Source organism: Lycium barbarum, chromosome 1, assembly GCF_019175385.1.
Source record: "Lycium barbarum isolate Lr01 chromosome 1, ASM1917538v2, whole genome shotgun sequence".
NCBI classification, from domain to species: domain Eukaryota; kingdom Viridiplantae; phylum Streptophyta; class Magnoliopsida; order Solanales; family Solanaceae; genus Lycium; species Lycium barbarum.
The window spans coordinates 10,252,806-10,270,630 of NC_083337.1; the positions used below are offsets into that span (position 1 = coordinate 10,252,806).

A 17,825-nucleotide genomic window follows, 5' to 3' on the forward strand; every position below is an offset into this window, starting at 1 on the left:
GTCTTTACAAAGAGTGCCAAAATGACTAATAAAAATGCAAGAATTAAGCTAAAGACCAACCCAAGTCTTATATGATGACTTAAGTTGGCACTACAAATTGCTAAATTAAGAATATGATAAAAACTAGAACTTGAATAAATGAGCTGTTAATCCCATTTATTATGCATATGTGAAATGTTCTTCCTCCTCTTGTCAACCAACATATGTCCCAGGTTTGATCCCTTGATGCACAAGTTGGCCAATCCTCTATGTATATCAGTTGTATACGTAAAACTTGAGCAAGTGTGTCCCAAGTTTGATCCGATGCTGCACAAGTTGGCCAATACTCCATGTATATCAGATGTATATCCACGTATATCAGCAATGTACTTGTGTATATCAGTGTCTGCAATCCTGTAAAAACTCATGAATGCACATGTATATCCCAGGTAGTATACTGCAATATACATATGATTTTTTTTCCACATGCTCTATATTTGGCCCTCAATATGTACCAAGGCAGTACATTCTCTAACTAATGACCAGTTCTAGTAGGATGAGCATCCCGGGGTGCTAATACCACCAACTAAGAAATAACCACTAAATAGAAATTGTATGCCCATGTGTACACAAGAGGTCTGTAGTGTTTCCGTGTGCTAAATCATTAAATGCAGTTAGTTTCTGCACTAATTTCCTACTGCATCTTGTGCTAATCAGTAGCAGTTGATGCCTCTCAATTCAGCTTGCCAAGGCAATGCATGGGCCCACTGAACTGGGAGTTACTGAAAATCCTCCAAGAATCCTTGTATGAAATTTGATCTTGTGTATATCAGCCCTGACTGCAGATATATTGTAGAAACCAGTTCTGCATGTCATTTGCTGCAGTTGATCATGTGGATCTGCAATGCTTGTGTGTTCTCTGTGTAACCAATCTTCTAACTTTGTGTCCTCCTTTTGTTGTTGTGAGTACATGCTAAGCTTGCACTCTCCTTGCCAGTGTACCTGCAAAACAGAAACCAGTGTGAGAAAATAAAGTACCATCATGTTCTCTCCTTGAACATGATGGCAGTGATCCCCTTCTCTGCACCTCTCCTCCCTTGTGTCTCTATGTTCTATTACACCAGTAGCCTGTTGCACCGTACTCCTTATTTCCATTCTACTTTTAGTTAACACCTCTCCTCCCTTGATGACTTTATGTTATCTTCTAGGGAGGTAAAAAAACTGCGCCTTATTAAGGAAGTCTTGTTTGCCTAAATAGTAACTATAAGTTGGAAATGTGGGCTTTCTTCTTTTTCTGTGGGATGTTGGGTGTATGCTGGTTTGGTTTGTCGTATGAGAATTAAGTGACAACCCCTGAAAATCTCACCCCTACCTGCTATGTGCCATTTATACTTGTGCTTTGAGCTAGGGATATGCCCAGTATACCAGGTATACACAACTTAGTATGCCTCTAGTATACCAGGATATATATATATATATATATATATATATATATATATATATATATAAGGTGAGCCACATACTCAAAACACTAAACAATATTTAAAAAAAATGGACAAAAAGTGGACCTCACCATCTCCAAACTCATGAAAAAAAAGTGGACCCCAAGCAATATCAAAAAAAAAAAAGTGGACCCCATATTAAAAAAACAAGCAATGTCAAAATAAAAATAAAAATGTGCACCCCATATTAAAAAATCAAACAATATTCATGTAATTCCCAAAGTATCCCCACTAAGTCAATAATGGTGGATTCATTGCCACATATCAATCCATTAGTGGGAGCAAATGAAATTATTGTACAGCAAAAAATATGGACCCCATATTATTACTTTTCTTCAAAAAGTTAAGAAGCAAAACCATACAATTTTTTTTATTTTCTTATATTAGCCTGCGATCTAATCTAGATATTTAACTGTTGTATTTGTTATTCCGCCGTGTCCTTTATTTGTTATGTTTACTAAAATAAATATACTTAACATATTTATATTTTAAAATAAGATAGAATTTAATTAGTTTTTCATTTTTTCCTTACTCTAATAAATGTGAAAAGAGACTACTGTCGTAAAAGAAAAAATAATATTAAATGGAGATCAAATAATTAATAAGGTAAATTAGTCAAATTATAATTCTAATTGACGTTTCCTTAAAAATCCGTGCAAAAGACAACATGACAAGTAAAATGAGCTAAACCAAGAATATTTATCAAAAATTAAAAAATAGTAGTTCTTTGTTTAAATAGAAAATCAAATTTCTACTTTGTTTCGTTTTAAACATGTAAAATTAATTTAATAATTTGAATTATAATTATCCAAATCAAAATTTGATAAAAAAAAACAATAAGTATTGTTTAGGTCCAATGAACATACATTAACAATAGAATATTTTACACCTTTAAATTAATCGAATTAAAATTCAAAGTATCAACTGATGCTTAAATATTGCTATTGTTTTATCTCAAAGAGAGGAAAATAGTTTCCTTTTAAAAAGTATTAATAAATTTTTGCCAACTTTGTATTCGTAGCAATCACTAATATAATAAAGTTTTGAATATAGAGCACAAACTACAATGTGCATAAAATAGTGCAAACTTGTGCATGTTTATTATCAATATAATATATATATATATATATATATATATATATATATATATATATATATATATATATATATATATATATATATATATATTATCACTACCCAAACACAACTACATACACATAGATACACTGTAATCTAAAGTGTTGGGCTAGCAAAAATTAAATACCAGCCCATTTGAAGGGCAATTTGGTCAAGCGCTTGCCATTGAATAATTCCATTAGTTAAAAGTAAAATCTTACTGTAGCTTAGTATTAAATATATTCGTACTTTCCCTATTTTTCCCCTGCTCATAAAAATTTCATCAGAACAGATGATGTCATTTCAAGTAGCAGGTATTAATTATGTTTTCAGCCACGTATCACTTTTACACTCCTTTTACATTTCACTGTTTTATCATGGTCACATAATTCCACTTAATAAACAAATAACAGCAGTATAATATATATATATATATATATATATATATATATATATATATATATATATATATATATATATATATATATATATATATGTATATATGTATATACTATCGCTACCCAATACATAAATCTTTATAATTGTACACAACTACATACACATAGATACACTGTATAATTCAAAGAGTTGGGCCCGTGCACAGCACGGGCATACGCCGTTTAGTTTGGTATAAGGGAGGAATATCACCTATATGAATTAGGAATTTCTCTTTTGCTTTAATCAATGCTCGGTTGGGCTTGGTCTTTTACTGGTCTTAATATATTGGGCTTCCATTTTCTTACCTCTGCTACTCCATTTATGACTGCAATTTGGGCCTTCACTTTCTTCATCTCTTTTAAAGTCTAGTTGCGTTGGGCCACCTATGTTTGGGCCAGACCTTTATGCCATGTTAGCCTAATTAATTATATGATTGTGCACTATGTGTGTGGATAAGTATAACTAGTTTTTACTTGTAAGCCTTGTATACAAAAAATATTGAACATTTCCTTTCTTATATACCATGAGTTTAACACATAAATGGAGAGGCAAATTAGCACTTGGGGATTAAGCTTAAGCCTTCCCTGATGTCTACCATGCATGGGGATCCTGGTTCCTAGAAACCCCTTGGATCTTGTGTGGCATCAGGAACAAGAAGGTGAAAGATTTCCCTTTTGGGATATTTTAGTATCACCATGGGTGTGTATACCCATGGTATATTGGTTGGAAGTTGTGTATATTTATTTGTATGGCATTGCCTATTTTTGTTCAAGGAAAATGATCTTGTTGGATTTTCTATTTATTTTTAATGTTGGGTCAGTTTCTGTACTGTTTTAATGGGCTGTAGAATTGTAAGGCTATTAGTTATAGGCAAATTTGGGCTTATCTATTTGCTGTTTTCAGTCTACAGGGGTATATATGCCTAGTCGAATTTCTATCCATTGAATGATATATATTAGAGTTCCATGCCTTATATCTTTATTATATTAGTTTCCTTTATTTAAGCCACAATATAACTTCCTAATCTGTATTTCCCCTTTCTTTGCTTGCATGGAATACTATTCGTTGGGCGATTTCTACTTGCATAAACCCATTGGGCTAAGGGCCCAATAATCCTTTCTTGACCAAGTTCATGGGAAAAGTGGAAAGGGAAGCAAATATGATGAAGGCCCATCCATGGGTAAAAATATAGGCTAGCATGTTTGGTAGCCCCACATATTCTCTTGAGATTTAAATGGGGCTGTAATAAATCCTTTTGCAAAACTCAAAAGAGTCGTTTTGATCTAGACCTTATTTGCTGAGAAATAAGAGACTCGCATATTCTTAAGGCTGGAAATGGGTTCTGAACTAAGCAAAAACCTGATAAAAAATAGTGATTGATTTAGGCTCGGAAGCCCAAAACCAAATGGACAGAAAATTAGGGAAAAACACTTGGACCAAAATTGAGGTATGATGGACTTTGGGGTTGGGAATACGATTGGACCTTATGGGCTTCAAAAGTGATAAAATTTGGATTAATTAAAACTTTACTTTTTCTTATATATGTATAAAATATAGAGATAATACTCATATTTTCTTATAAAAATAAAAATCCGTAAGAACTAAACTCATCTTATTAGGACTAGAATAGTAGCAACTCTACTCGGGAGAAATTCCAAGTGTGTCCTAGTCCGGCAATAAAGTGAGTTGAACACTTACTTGGATTTTTAAAAAAACCCAAAAACCCCTTTTATAAAGAGGACTTTTTGCCAAAAGTTTTCCTTGAAGATTATGAATATGAATGGCATTTTTTGTGGAAAATTAAACACCAATAAACAAATAAATATATTAATCACACATTGGAGATCCTAGGTCAGCCGTATTCACCGGATCTTTAATACTAGGGTGCGTAAAACCTTCCCTACGGGATCACCAGAACCCTTACCTCGAACTTCGATACCAAAAGATTTCTCTCTTGCTTGAAAAAATCTTTTACTCGGTTTTTTTAATTTTCCTTTAATAGATTAGGTGGCGACTCTGAAGACACTAAAATCCAATTAGAACACCAATAATCTCGTAGTAACTTTTATGCCTTAACCCGCGTAAAAACGAACCGTAACAGATATTGTGTGTAGGTTCACAACAAAAGAATCATGCCTTAAGAAAGAAAGGGTTAGCCTTAGCATACCTTTTCGTCTCGTTAACTACTTAACGTTTCTCCTCCCAAGCTCACAAATCTACATTCAAGAAAATTCATAGTATAGTTAAGTCTTGAAAGCACTCATAAGCTCAAACTAGAGTAATTAGTGAGCTAGCGGTATTTGGGCAGCACTTCCCCTATTTTATCTACTTCCACCAAATTTCAAATCAACTCCCAAACAGCAATAAAAATATCAACAATACCATAATCAAAAGATTTCATGCAAACTAAGCTCAATCTAATCCCAAAACTTCTTCTCATAATCAATTTTTAACAACTTCAACACAACCTCTTATACACTTATATACTACACCTCTTTAGCATCATTATTATCCCTCATAACAATATTATGCTCAAAACATGCTAATAATTATAGCTCAAGTTGATTTACAACTCAAACTATCATTAAATTCATATTTGAACTTTTCCTCCAATTTCTCCTCCACAAATCTTAGCATAGTCACAAAATAAGCTCATAAGCATGAAACTAAGATGGAATCTTACCTCAAAATTCAAGAACACTTCAACTTCCAAAGTCACTTCACCTTAAAATTACCCTTTATAGCTTTTACAAGAAGAAGGATCAAGTTTGAATCTCACTTTGTAACCCTAGATGTTTTGATCCTCACTTTGATCCTTTAATTTGGCTTGGAATTATGTTTGGAGAAGTTTCTAGAGCTCTCTTGAACTTGGAAGTGTGTTTAAAGTGTCTAAAATGAAGAGGGGTCGTCATGCCTAAATTCTGGAAATTTCCACCGACTTGTATTATGCAGTTCGTATAACTTGGCCGTATAATATTATACGGCTAATTTACTGGCCGTATAACATTATACGGCCCGTATAAGTCGGTCGTATAATGCCACCATCATTTCTGCTTCTCTGTAAAATTTTGATCTCTCTGTATAATATTATACGGCCAACTTACTAGCCGTTTAATATTATACGGTCTGTATAATATGGCCGTGTAATATGACCTGAAACTTCTACTTTTCTGCTAAATTTTTGTATTCTTAAATACAGTCCATATCTTAAAATACGGATCATATCCCACTTATACGACTCATACACCATATTATCCAAAACAACTTTTGACGAACCTTCCCGCTTCGATTCACTTATAAGCACAAGTTAAGCATGTCCAACCTAATATGACCTTGAAACAAATACCGATCCAAATATAAGACACCAACGTACCACAAATCTCGATGCGCAAAACTACAAGGTGTAACAATATACCTTGAAGAACTACCACATATTTTAAGAGGACCCCTAAAACATATCTGTTGAAGTGGATCGGTTGGTTAGCATTCCCCTTAGCTCCTTGAGCGTAAGCGCATGACCCAAGTTCGAGTCTAGACTATAACATTTTTTTAGGAAACTTTACATGGCATAGCTAACCCTAAGAGGTATTTATGATTAATAACTACTATTTAAGTTAATTATATTTCGTAGCTACAATGTTTCATTTTGTAGTCTATATGCAGTTGTATATATGTATTTGAATGTATTTGGGTTACGTACTGCAAAAGCTGAATACAATAGTATGTGTATTCAAATACACTCAAATACACGTGGGCATAGCTAAAACCTAGTTACGAATACAACTAGAAAGTGTATTCAAATACATCTAAAAAGCATCTACGAAATGTAAATACACAAAATCTAGCTACCGATTGTTAACAAGTCTAATAATATAGTCATTTCTGTAAGTTACCCTTTTTTAAAGCTCGACAGTTAGAAAAGAATGAACAAAACGTATTGCTGGCAGGTTTCGAACAGGGAACCTAACGTGTATAACTTGACACCAAACCACCAGGCAAGCGAGTGAGCTCTAAACAATTGTGCCATTTCATATATATTTATTTACATCGATTTTATGGGTGTTTAACAAAATCTTTAAATGATGCGGTGTTACAGGACATTGTGATTAGATACGGACCCAGGATTTGAAGTCGATGCTTCGACTAACATGCATCTTCCTTTGATGGTGGCCCGTCCTCTTAAAATCCTGGGTCCGCCTTTGGTAAGACCTCTCTATAATAGTCATTCTCTCAACATTTCTCTATAATGATAGAGTTTTCTTTGGAATCGCGATTTTACATTTTATGTTATATTGTATGTTCTCTATAACAACATTTCGCTATAGTAGCCAAAAGATATCCAAAAGAATAACGTCGTTATAGAGAGATTTGTTGTACGACAAAGGCACAAACTAATATAGTTTCATAGCTTTCAATTGAGTGACATACCCAATGCAGTTCACAGATACGCCGGCGTTAGTAACATGTTTGACAATGTGATCATTATCTATATACAAGGGCATAGCTATTAAGCGATCAGTCGGACACCCTCACTGCATGTCCATATTACTTTGTATACATCTTTATTAAATGTTGAACACCGTTGAGAAAATTTCTCGTTTTCACCAGTGTTATGTACCAATATCTTTGTAGAAACTGAGACTTCAAAACCAGGTTATAAAAGAGAGCAACCTGCATATATCAAGCCACAATACTATGATCCCCACTCCATGATACAAATATATAGATGTTATATTCTGTCAATCTTAAAGAATTTGAGACTCAAAGAATTTAAGAACTAATTTGACCATGAAATGTTTTCACTTTTTCCCGGAATTGTTTTCCAACTTTATTTGAAAATCATTGTTTCGCCATGAAAATTGCAAATACAACTTTATTTGGAATTTGGAAAATACCCAAATTCCTGTTTTCACTATCAGTACATTGAAGCAACCAAATATTCTTTGCAAAACTATAACCAAACACAACTTCATCTTACTTCAACTTCAAAATTCCAAATAAAGTAAAAAATATTTGGTTTTCATGGCCAAACGCCTACTTACTCTCCTCAGAACTTCCCTTTACCAATAAGCCACAACCAATCCAGGGCAATGCCAGAACATATTCCAGCTTGTAGGCATAATACTAGCAAATTACCCAATGCATTTTGTTCAGGTTCCTACACAAACACAAGTACTTCATAATTTAATTTAAGCTAAAAACTAATAATGAATTACCCCTTTTGTTCTATTTAATGTGGCATACTTTCCTTTTTTGTCTGTCCCAAACTAATAGCTTTCTATATTTAAAACAATTTAAATTTCTCAGTTTACCTTAATTAATAACAAGATTTTCACAGAATTACCAACCTTGTATCCCTGAGGAGCAACTGTGAGGACACAAACAGTAAGATAACCATAGGTGAGTCCGAGGAAGGACACGAGCATTATCATCCAGCCCTGTTCACCATACTTCGCGGAGAAATAGAAACAAGGAATGAACAAGAAACGAGACAGTGTTGTGATCATTAGGCCCTTTCGCGATTTCAACTTCAATTGCCGAGGAATGCATCTTCCTAGAAAATCGCACATATTGAACATTGCTATCAGGACTAAAGCATACCTGAAACAGGGAAAACTCAGTTACTAACATAATTTACCTCAACGGATCAGTAGCACTGAGGAAGCATCTTCTTGTGGTGTCCTTTTGTTATTCAAATTGTAGTTAAACTAAATTTTATCTTGAAGTAACATGTATTGTCTACTACTATCCCCATTTTATTTTATGCATCTTACTTTGACCAAGAAGTTTTTTGAATCTTATCGTCCATACGAAAATACCTTTTTGAGTCTTGTGGTCTTAAACATGTCAAGTGATTCGAACTAAAAACTTGCTATATAGAAAGTGAGATTGTAATAGACAAAAAAGAAAGTAAGACACGTAAATTAAAACAGGGAAAATATATGACAGAAAAGAATTTTGATTATTGGTTGATAGTGTCTTGACTGCAAGTGCATTCACAATTCAATTCTATCCTAAATCCCGACAAATTTGAATTATGTACTTTTAAAGATAAAATCTGATATGAAAACGACTTTTATATCACCAAAAGATCGGAACCTTATTTTTAGGCCGATAATTTTTCTTGATAGGACAAACTATTGGAAGAAAGTAGTACATACCCAAAAGGCCAAGATCTTGATCATAAAATGCCGTGCCATTTAGAATTTCTAGTTCAAAGCATGAAGTTCAAGTAGACTTGCACTATTTTTTTATTTAAAAAAAAAAAAAACTAGTTCAGACTGTAAAATGTTGATGATTCCATTTTCCCCTTTTGCATACTTTCTATCCATTAGCTTAAAAGCCTATTGTTGATGACATATGGAAGCAGTTTGAGAGAGAAATTGAAGAGCTTCTCAAGATCTCGGCCCCCCTACCAATTTCAATTGGACCGGAAATAACATAATTGTTCATAAAACAAATTATTATTGTGTTTTCGATCGAAATCAAAATCTGGATAGAAAATTCATCGACGCTGACAAAAGGGCTATCAGAAAAAGTCTAATCCCGAGGAGAGGAGAGTTCATATGTGAAATTTCTTGTTGAATGCAAGCATTTGTAGATTAAAGGCATAATACATAGATAGACACCTGCTCACACCTAACTTGACCTCAATTGACAACTAAACACTGTAACTTTGAGAATGCACATCTAGGACATCTCAACTTGTCCCCATTGCGTGTTGTGGGCACCCAACACTGAAGTGACACATAAATTTTGGAGGTGTCTAGATGATCATTTTGTTAGTTGAAGTGTTCAACAGACACAATAGAGACGAGTTGAGGTGTCTAGATGATCATTTTGTAAGTTGGAGGGTTCAATTGAGAGTAATAGACAAATTAAATTGTCTATCTATGTATTGGAATAAAAGTTTCATTCATGACAAAACAAATTAGTCTCTGCAAAAACAAAAAACGTACCAGGATCCTAAGTTGTGGGAACCAGTATTCTCAAAGAGGAATCCAGGGACGATTGAGAAAGTTGTAACAAAAACCAAGAACAAGTCCAACACGTAGTCAATGTTCTGAAAGAACAATTGTTTGTTGCTTAGACGCTCCAATTGTTTAGCACTATTGTCAGCCTGTTCAGTTCATAGGAGCATAACAAAGGTTAACGTCCAAAATATCATTAACACAGTTTTCAGTCAGAGTTTGACCACAAGTTTCAAACTTCATTGCCCAGTCAAATAGGTTCACATAAATAAAAATGAAGGGAGTAGGTAAACCATTCATATTAAGCCTAATATGGTAACTTAAAAAAGAGTTATGATATTTGGCACAAATATCGATATTTAGCGTCACTTTACCTCTCATTCTTAGTACTTTAATCGCTTTTATCTATGGTTGAATTGTTGTATTCAAGCTTATGTTGGTATGTTTTGGGTGTTTAGGTACAACGACGACAAATGATGGAAAACCGAGCAATTTTGGTAGATTTTGGAGGCGATTTTATTTGCACGAGGTGACGAGAGGATCGCGCGACACTTAGAGAATTTTGGGCAACTGAAGGACTTTGTGTGTCAAACCCGCGTCGCGGCAGGTGTACAACTCGCGTTGGTTACGCGTCGCGGATATATTGCGACTAGACACACTCTCTGAACTATTGCACTCAGAAATCACAGACAGTGCCCGCGTTGACCCGCGACGCGGGTGTCATCCAGTTTTTCTCGTTTTGAACGGGATTAGGTCTACTTATTTTAGTTTTAACCCTAGACTATAAATAGACGTTTTTAATGTTAGGAACGACGTGCTGGGATATTTTTCAAGACTTGTATGTCGTCGTCTCTCGTCTCTTGTCGTTTTTACTTTATTTTCTCCATAGAACCATAGTTTACTAATCAATTCTTTTGTCTCGTCTCGAATCATGAGTAGCTAAACTTCTTTATTCTAGGGTTGTGGCAAATACATGATAGTTGGTTTGACGACAATTTTTATCTATTAAATTTTCATATTTTGGGTTGCTTATTTATTCTTGTGCTTAATTGTTTAATTACTTTGAACACTAATTCGACACTATCCGTGGTGTGTGAATTGAGCTAGGGATAGGGAATTTGCATGCGTAATAAGAATAAATAGGGCTTGTTCGTTATAATCGTTTTGCTAATGAGGATAGGAATATACCCTTTAGCCTTGCTTAGTTGAATACGGAGAAGTAAATGTATTCTTGTTATTTTCTGGCGACCATAGAAATATAGGCGTTAGAGTAGCATCTATAGGCTTGTGAGCAATTTGGACGATACTCATAAAGTTATAATTAACCCGTCAACTAGTAACCCAGGAAATAAGATAGGTAGAATTGTCAGAAGACTTAATTGGATTGTCGAAAGCCATGACCCTGGAACTCTTTCTCATCTGATAAACCTTATAGTCTTATTCCTAGTCATCTAAATTCTAAATCACAAAGTGTTCGTTTAATAATTTTGTCTTCAACCAATAGTTTAGTTACAACAAAAACACCTTGATTTTTACTCTCTTGAATAATTACAATAGAATTTGAATTAGTTGAACACTATAGCATCTAAGTCTCTGTGGGTACGATATCTGGACTTTGAATCCTATATTACTTGTACGACCATGTATACTTGCGTGTGTGTTTGGGAACAACAAGTTACTCCCCTGTTTCAATCCGTTTGTCCTAGTTTGGCTCGGTAGGGAGTTTAAAGAACACATTTTGAATCTTGTGGACGTAAACTAAAGATGTGTTTGATGTACTAAGATATCCTATTGAATCTTGTGGTTTTAAATATATAATGTAGAATATTGGATGTAAAAAGTGACGTTAAAAAGAAAAGTAGGACAAACAAATAGAAACGAAGGAAGTATAACATAAATAGCGAGTTGGTTTCCTCGTTATAACTAGTTACTTATATTATATTGCACTGATGGTATAAAAAATCTTTACCGTATCAGCTGCTTCCTTCTGGATGCCAGCTGCTGCTAAGTCTGCTGCAACTGTTTTTGATCCTTCTGCTGCTGCTTTTGTGCGGTAGTACTTAACGATTGGTAGCTTAGGGAAGATGAATGCATAAAGAACAACGCATAAAAATTCCAACCATGTTGAAATAGCCAGGAATAACACTGCAAAATCAACAATATTATGACTTTGAGTTTTTGAGTAAGGAGTTGATCAATTTTATCAATGAAAACTAGGAGTACAATTTTTGGGTACGTTTGGTAGCTGGTTAGGAGGCAAATTATTCATGTCTTAAATTATGCATAAGCAATATCACATTTGATAGCTGGTTAGGAGGTAAGTTATTCATGCATAAAATTAATAACGTGGGTGGTTTGCAATTTAGAGCATAACTTATAGATGTATAACTTATGAGGGATTCCATGTATTATTTTATGCAGGGTAGAAGATGGAATAACTAAATCCCACGTGACTAATGCCTGCATAAAATAATATACATAAATTCCCTCATAACTAATTTATGTACCACTAATACTTGCATAACTCTAACCAGCTACCTAACTACTAATGTGTCCCTTTTTCTTTATCTAATAACAATAGGATTACAAAGAACGTACTCACTCCTTTGCGAAGGCCGTTATTAGTCCTTTCAAAGGCCGCTTTTGTAATTAGCCTTAAAGCTGAAGTAAGAGCTCCAGAAGCAGCCAGCCCAGATAAAAATGACTGAAAATTTGTAACATTTTCACAAAATTTATTCAAAAACCATAGTAAAAGCAAATTAGTGAAATTATGAATAACTTTCTGCGTGTATTTGGTATACAGGAAAAAAAAATTCTGAAATTAGTGGTTCTCTTACTTATGTTCTGGTGTTTGATAAGTAAACAAAATATACTGCCCCCAATATCATTTAAATATAATTTAGACAAATATTATGAAGTCGAAGGTAGAGGTGGGGGAAGACAATCAAAATGAAATGCCCGTTTATAGAATTTGTTTCCCCTATTCTATTAAAAAAAATTATTGTCCTGATAGAATTTGGGGGTTGGGAAGACAATCAGAAATTCAAAAATAATTTTGAAAAAAATATTTTTGCCGGACCAAACACAACCTCAATCTTACTTGGACGAATTCTGGACACATGAAAGATAAATCTCCCACCATGCCACCTTTAACTAAGCCATCTGCAACTCCACAAGCACCAATTATAGCACAAATACCAACGTAATTTCCAAGACCACCCTTTCCTGATGTGGCCAAATCCAACTGGCAAGTAAGAGAAAAATCAAGTGAAAATGAAAAAGAAATAGGCAATTAAAGAAAGTGAGGAATGCACAATTCCTCTTTTCTCTGTTTCAATTAATGTGATACAATTCTTTTTAGTCCGCCAAAAAAAATGACTTCTTTTTATATTTAATGATATTTGAATTTTAAAGCTCTCATTTTACTTTTAGGTGTGTTTGGTACGAAGGTAAATGTTTTACTGAAAAATAAGTGGTGTTTGGTAGCTACGCAGAAAATATTATTCTAAAAGCATTTATATACAGAGCCTGTTTGGATGAGCTTATTTTAAGCAGCTTATAAGCTGCTTTAGACAAGCTAAGTTAAACGGACCCAATTATTATTTTTTTGAGCTTATTTTAAGCACAAAATGACTTTAAGCTGGTCAGTCAAACACTCAAAAAAACTGAAAACAACTTATAAGCAACTTATAAGCCAATCCAAACGGGCTCATAATCTAGGGGTGTGGGCCAGCTATGGGGGGTTGCGTAGAATGTGGTGTGTTGTAGGATGGGAAGGAGTAAGCTAGTTATGAAACTTATTTTTCCTACTTCTACGTTATTTTTCTCATTTAAAAGAGCCTATTTTTCTAAAGACCGAATTTTAAAAATTTTGACCAATCAAACATGAAAAATTGAATAACATTTTCTGAAAAATATTTTCCTCAAGACCAAACACACCCTTAATGAGATAATTTATAGCAATACGAATGTTATGACATATTTTAGATCATATAAATTTAAAAACTTTTCTTTCTTTTTCAAATTTTGTATCAATTCAGACTATATCACATAAAATGGATGGAGTATAACATACCACTAGGAGCGCAAATGCGCCTGAGAAGAAAATAGTATATCCGGTTAAGTTGCGCCTTCTTGTATCAATCTTTGCTTCATTATATGCAAGAATTGCAATTGTTGCAAGTGCAAATGGTTGATAAATGAGTGTAAGCACCCTTGAAGGATGGTATTTCTTCATTACAATTTACATGACAAAAGTTAATTGACCATGCTTGAAATTAACCCGTATAATAGAATATAGATATAAGAAAAAGATGATTAAAAGGAAACTCACCGGAAACAACTCATAATAGTAATCTCCAATAGTGAGCATATTATTCCAAGAAACAAGCGATCCAAGTCCAAGAATCCAACATACCACATTCCACTATATTTCCCCTGGATTTCAGCATGAATAAACTTGTATGGTAAGAGTTTCTGGATGCATTTCTATCTGAGTAATAATAGTAAACATATTAGGGTAAAAATTTAAGGATCTATGTACTAATCGTGTAAATAATATTTGCACGATCAGATTACTTGTAGGGTAGTTATAGGTAAACTTAAAAATTGGCAACCTGATAAATATAACAACAAACTCACTAGCACGTGTTAAAAATCACTGATAATGTAAAAAAAAAAAAACTACGTTATGAGTGTATATAACTTAAATTCTAACCGTAATAAGATCTAAAACAAACCTTAAGCCTTGTTGGACTTGAACTTCTGGTTGAATCCGCAACACTCATGACTCGGCTTCACCGATTAATACTTAAGATGATTGCAACCTAAATAAGAGATTAGGACTAACAAGCCAACTTTGCGGTGAAGAATAAATCATAGCATAGATGAACAAAAATGTGAAGAGAAATTAATGGTCACCTTTGCAAATTGTCAAGAGAAGGGAAACTTGCTTTTGTTAGGAGGGTGTGGAGACTCATATGAACTGCATAAAATAGTATTAAAGCAAGTGAAGTCAACATATTTGGTCTTTAGATAATCTTCTGTGTATTTTGTCATCTCTTCGATCTATCTTTGTTAATTAAAAGCAATTAAATATGAGGAGAAAATAAAACAACCCTTATAAAGCGGTCAACAAGGTTTGTTAATATGAGCCTTCCAAAAATATGACTTTACAGAGACCATAATTTTATATTATAGGCAAATTGTTTAGAGTTGATGTTGTATAAAGTTGATCTAGTGAGAAAGATAATCTGGTCCATTGGATATAATAAATGTCATGTGTCAATAATCAGATGGAAGAAGATGTAATGGAGATGCGTTAGATCCAAATATTTGTGTTCCATAAGACACATGACGGAAAAAAGAAAAAAAAAAAAAAGGCCACAAGGGATGTAAATTGTAATACACTTCTTCCATCTTTTTTACTTGTCAAATATGTTTAAAATATATATTTTTTACTTATCCACTTTAGTAAGTTAAAAGATAACTAATTATATTTTTTAAACTTTATCTTTGTTATTAAGTAATAATTTTTCAGGTTTATTGAGAAATTACTATTTATAGGGATAATTTAGTAATGAACACTTAATTAATATTTTTTTAAGAAGAGTGCAAAATGTATGTATTAGTAAAGAAATCAAAGGAGTATATACCAAGATTATTAATAGAAACTTTACTGGAATGCAACACCATCAATAGTATGGCGGAACGGACGAATTTTTTTTACTTTTTAAGTAGAATGTGTCGAGTTCGATTGGAAATGAGGAAATTTGACAAAGCTATTTTTCCTTTTACGAGACAAGGTGATGTGAACCAGAATAAAATACTACTAAACTATATGAGTTGGATTAAAGATCATACTCATTGGCTTAAAGCTTTTGGAAGAGGCCGAGAGAGAAGATACAAATGAGACAACTTTGGTTAACTTCAAAGTGTTATTTAATTAGATACATATGGACCAATTTATGTTTGGTCCCTCAGTAATGCATATTAGGAGTATTAAATTAAATATGAATAGGCAAAGAGTTGATTTATTATTTGTTGGACAAGTACTTTGATTTGAGAGTCTTTTGAATTATACTACTATTTTCACATTTTAATTTCTATGTTGAAGAGTACAGACAAATCTTTTCTTTTTCTCGGATCCCTAGCTTGTTTAATTGCTCTCGGTCTCTTTCTTTTTCTCTCTTGGTTGTTAATTATCTATGAATTTACTACTTCACTAACTTCAATACTAGGAGCCAAAAAAAAAAAAATGCACCAAACATTGCGAAAGTACCGGTAGAAATGATATAAAAAGCATCTAAAAAGATTCCTTTGTACTTTCTTTCCATTCAAAACTATGAATACTAAGTGTCAGACAAGCTGTCTTAGCCTCTTAGGTCTCTAGTATTAATTTTAATTATTTAGATCTCTGTCATTATATTTGTTTGTTTTTCATGTTTGAATTTTAATCTTTCATATCGTAATTATTATGTGTGTTTTTTAATTTTATTTTACAATCATTTAATTGGTTTGAATAGATCTGAATGATTAAGATCTATAACAAAATTTCAATATCATTAAGATTTCTATTCAATAATTTCTACAAAGATGACATCACTCATCTATCCACTTTCACTGCTTACTGTTGTCGCCCCACCATTATCACTTATCGTCTCCGCCGCCCACCATTATCAACTACTATCACCCACAACCATTATCGTCGACAATCACTACAGTCATTAGTCACACCACTAGCTATCATTAACAATCATCACCACCAACCACCATTACCATAACAATCACTATTGGCGTTATCTAGACTGATGAATGACAAAGGCCCATGATAAACAAAAGGCAAACAATGATTGATACCATGAAGAAGACAAACCAGGTCTAGATACATGTGAGAGTGCACAAGAATGAATTGAATAAAGCTAGACATTTGGTTGAATATAGTAGAAGTTCCAAACAAAGAATGAGCAAGAATGCAATGCACATGGAACTAGTCCAACGAACTGATCTATTGCAAAGAGACCGTTGCAAGCAATGCCCATGAATCTGGTCTACAAACATGTTCCATCAGATACAGACAAGCAGACAAGCACAGTACAAAAAGAGAGAAGAGATGACCTAGCCACAGAGCAGTTCAGTGTTCAAATGGAGAGAAGAGATAAGAGAACAAGTATGAGAACATGTTCTATATCAAAGAATGGGGAATGATTAAAGGGGAAGACATCGAGCAAAAGAGGTGGAGGGATCAGTGGTAAGAAGACCAGTTGACGGTTGCAGACACAGAGCTATACATATATATATGAAACAGGTCTGACAACATGTTCCAACCAATATCTCAGAACCATTTCAAAGGCAGATGCAGAATGAAAGAGATTGGTGGAACAGGTAAATGAACATGTTCCATCTCAACAATGCATATATTCAGAGATGGACGAACCATGTGGATGAAATAGGTTCGTGAACATGTTCCAGACAAATCCTGCAGCAACAAGGATTTGTAGAAGAATTATGGTAAAGACTTGGCGGTCAAGTATGAAAGATTCCTTGCTATATTTGTCGAGATTAGTAAGCCTTCTACAAGGAAAAGAAGCCGACTCAGCAAGGAAAGAATCCAAGTACAACACAAAACCTTATTGCGTGTTAAGATCCAACAAGGAGACGGCTTTGTCACTTACCTGTGGAGCCACACTGTTATAAATACCCAAGTCTTACCAAGAAGAAGTTTGCGCACCCACTGTTATATCCCGTATTTTTGAACCTCGGAGCATCTGCTGGGGTGGGGCCCACATACCGAGATTTTTTTTGGAACATCTGAAAAGTC

The 17,825-nt window shown here is 33.8% G+C and overlaps 1 pseudogene; it reads right to left on the minus strand.

Annotated features, from left to right (window-relative positions):
* Positions 1 to 7,856: 7,856 nt before the first annotated feature.
* Positions 7,857 to 14,793, minus strand: LOC132627444 (equilibrative nucleotide transporter 3-like; annotated as a pseudogene).
* Between the last annotated feature and the right edge of the window lie 3,032 nt (positions 14,794 to 17,825).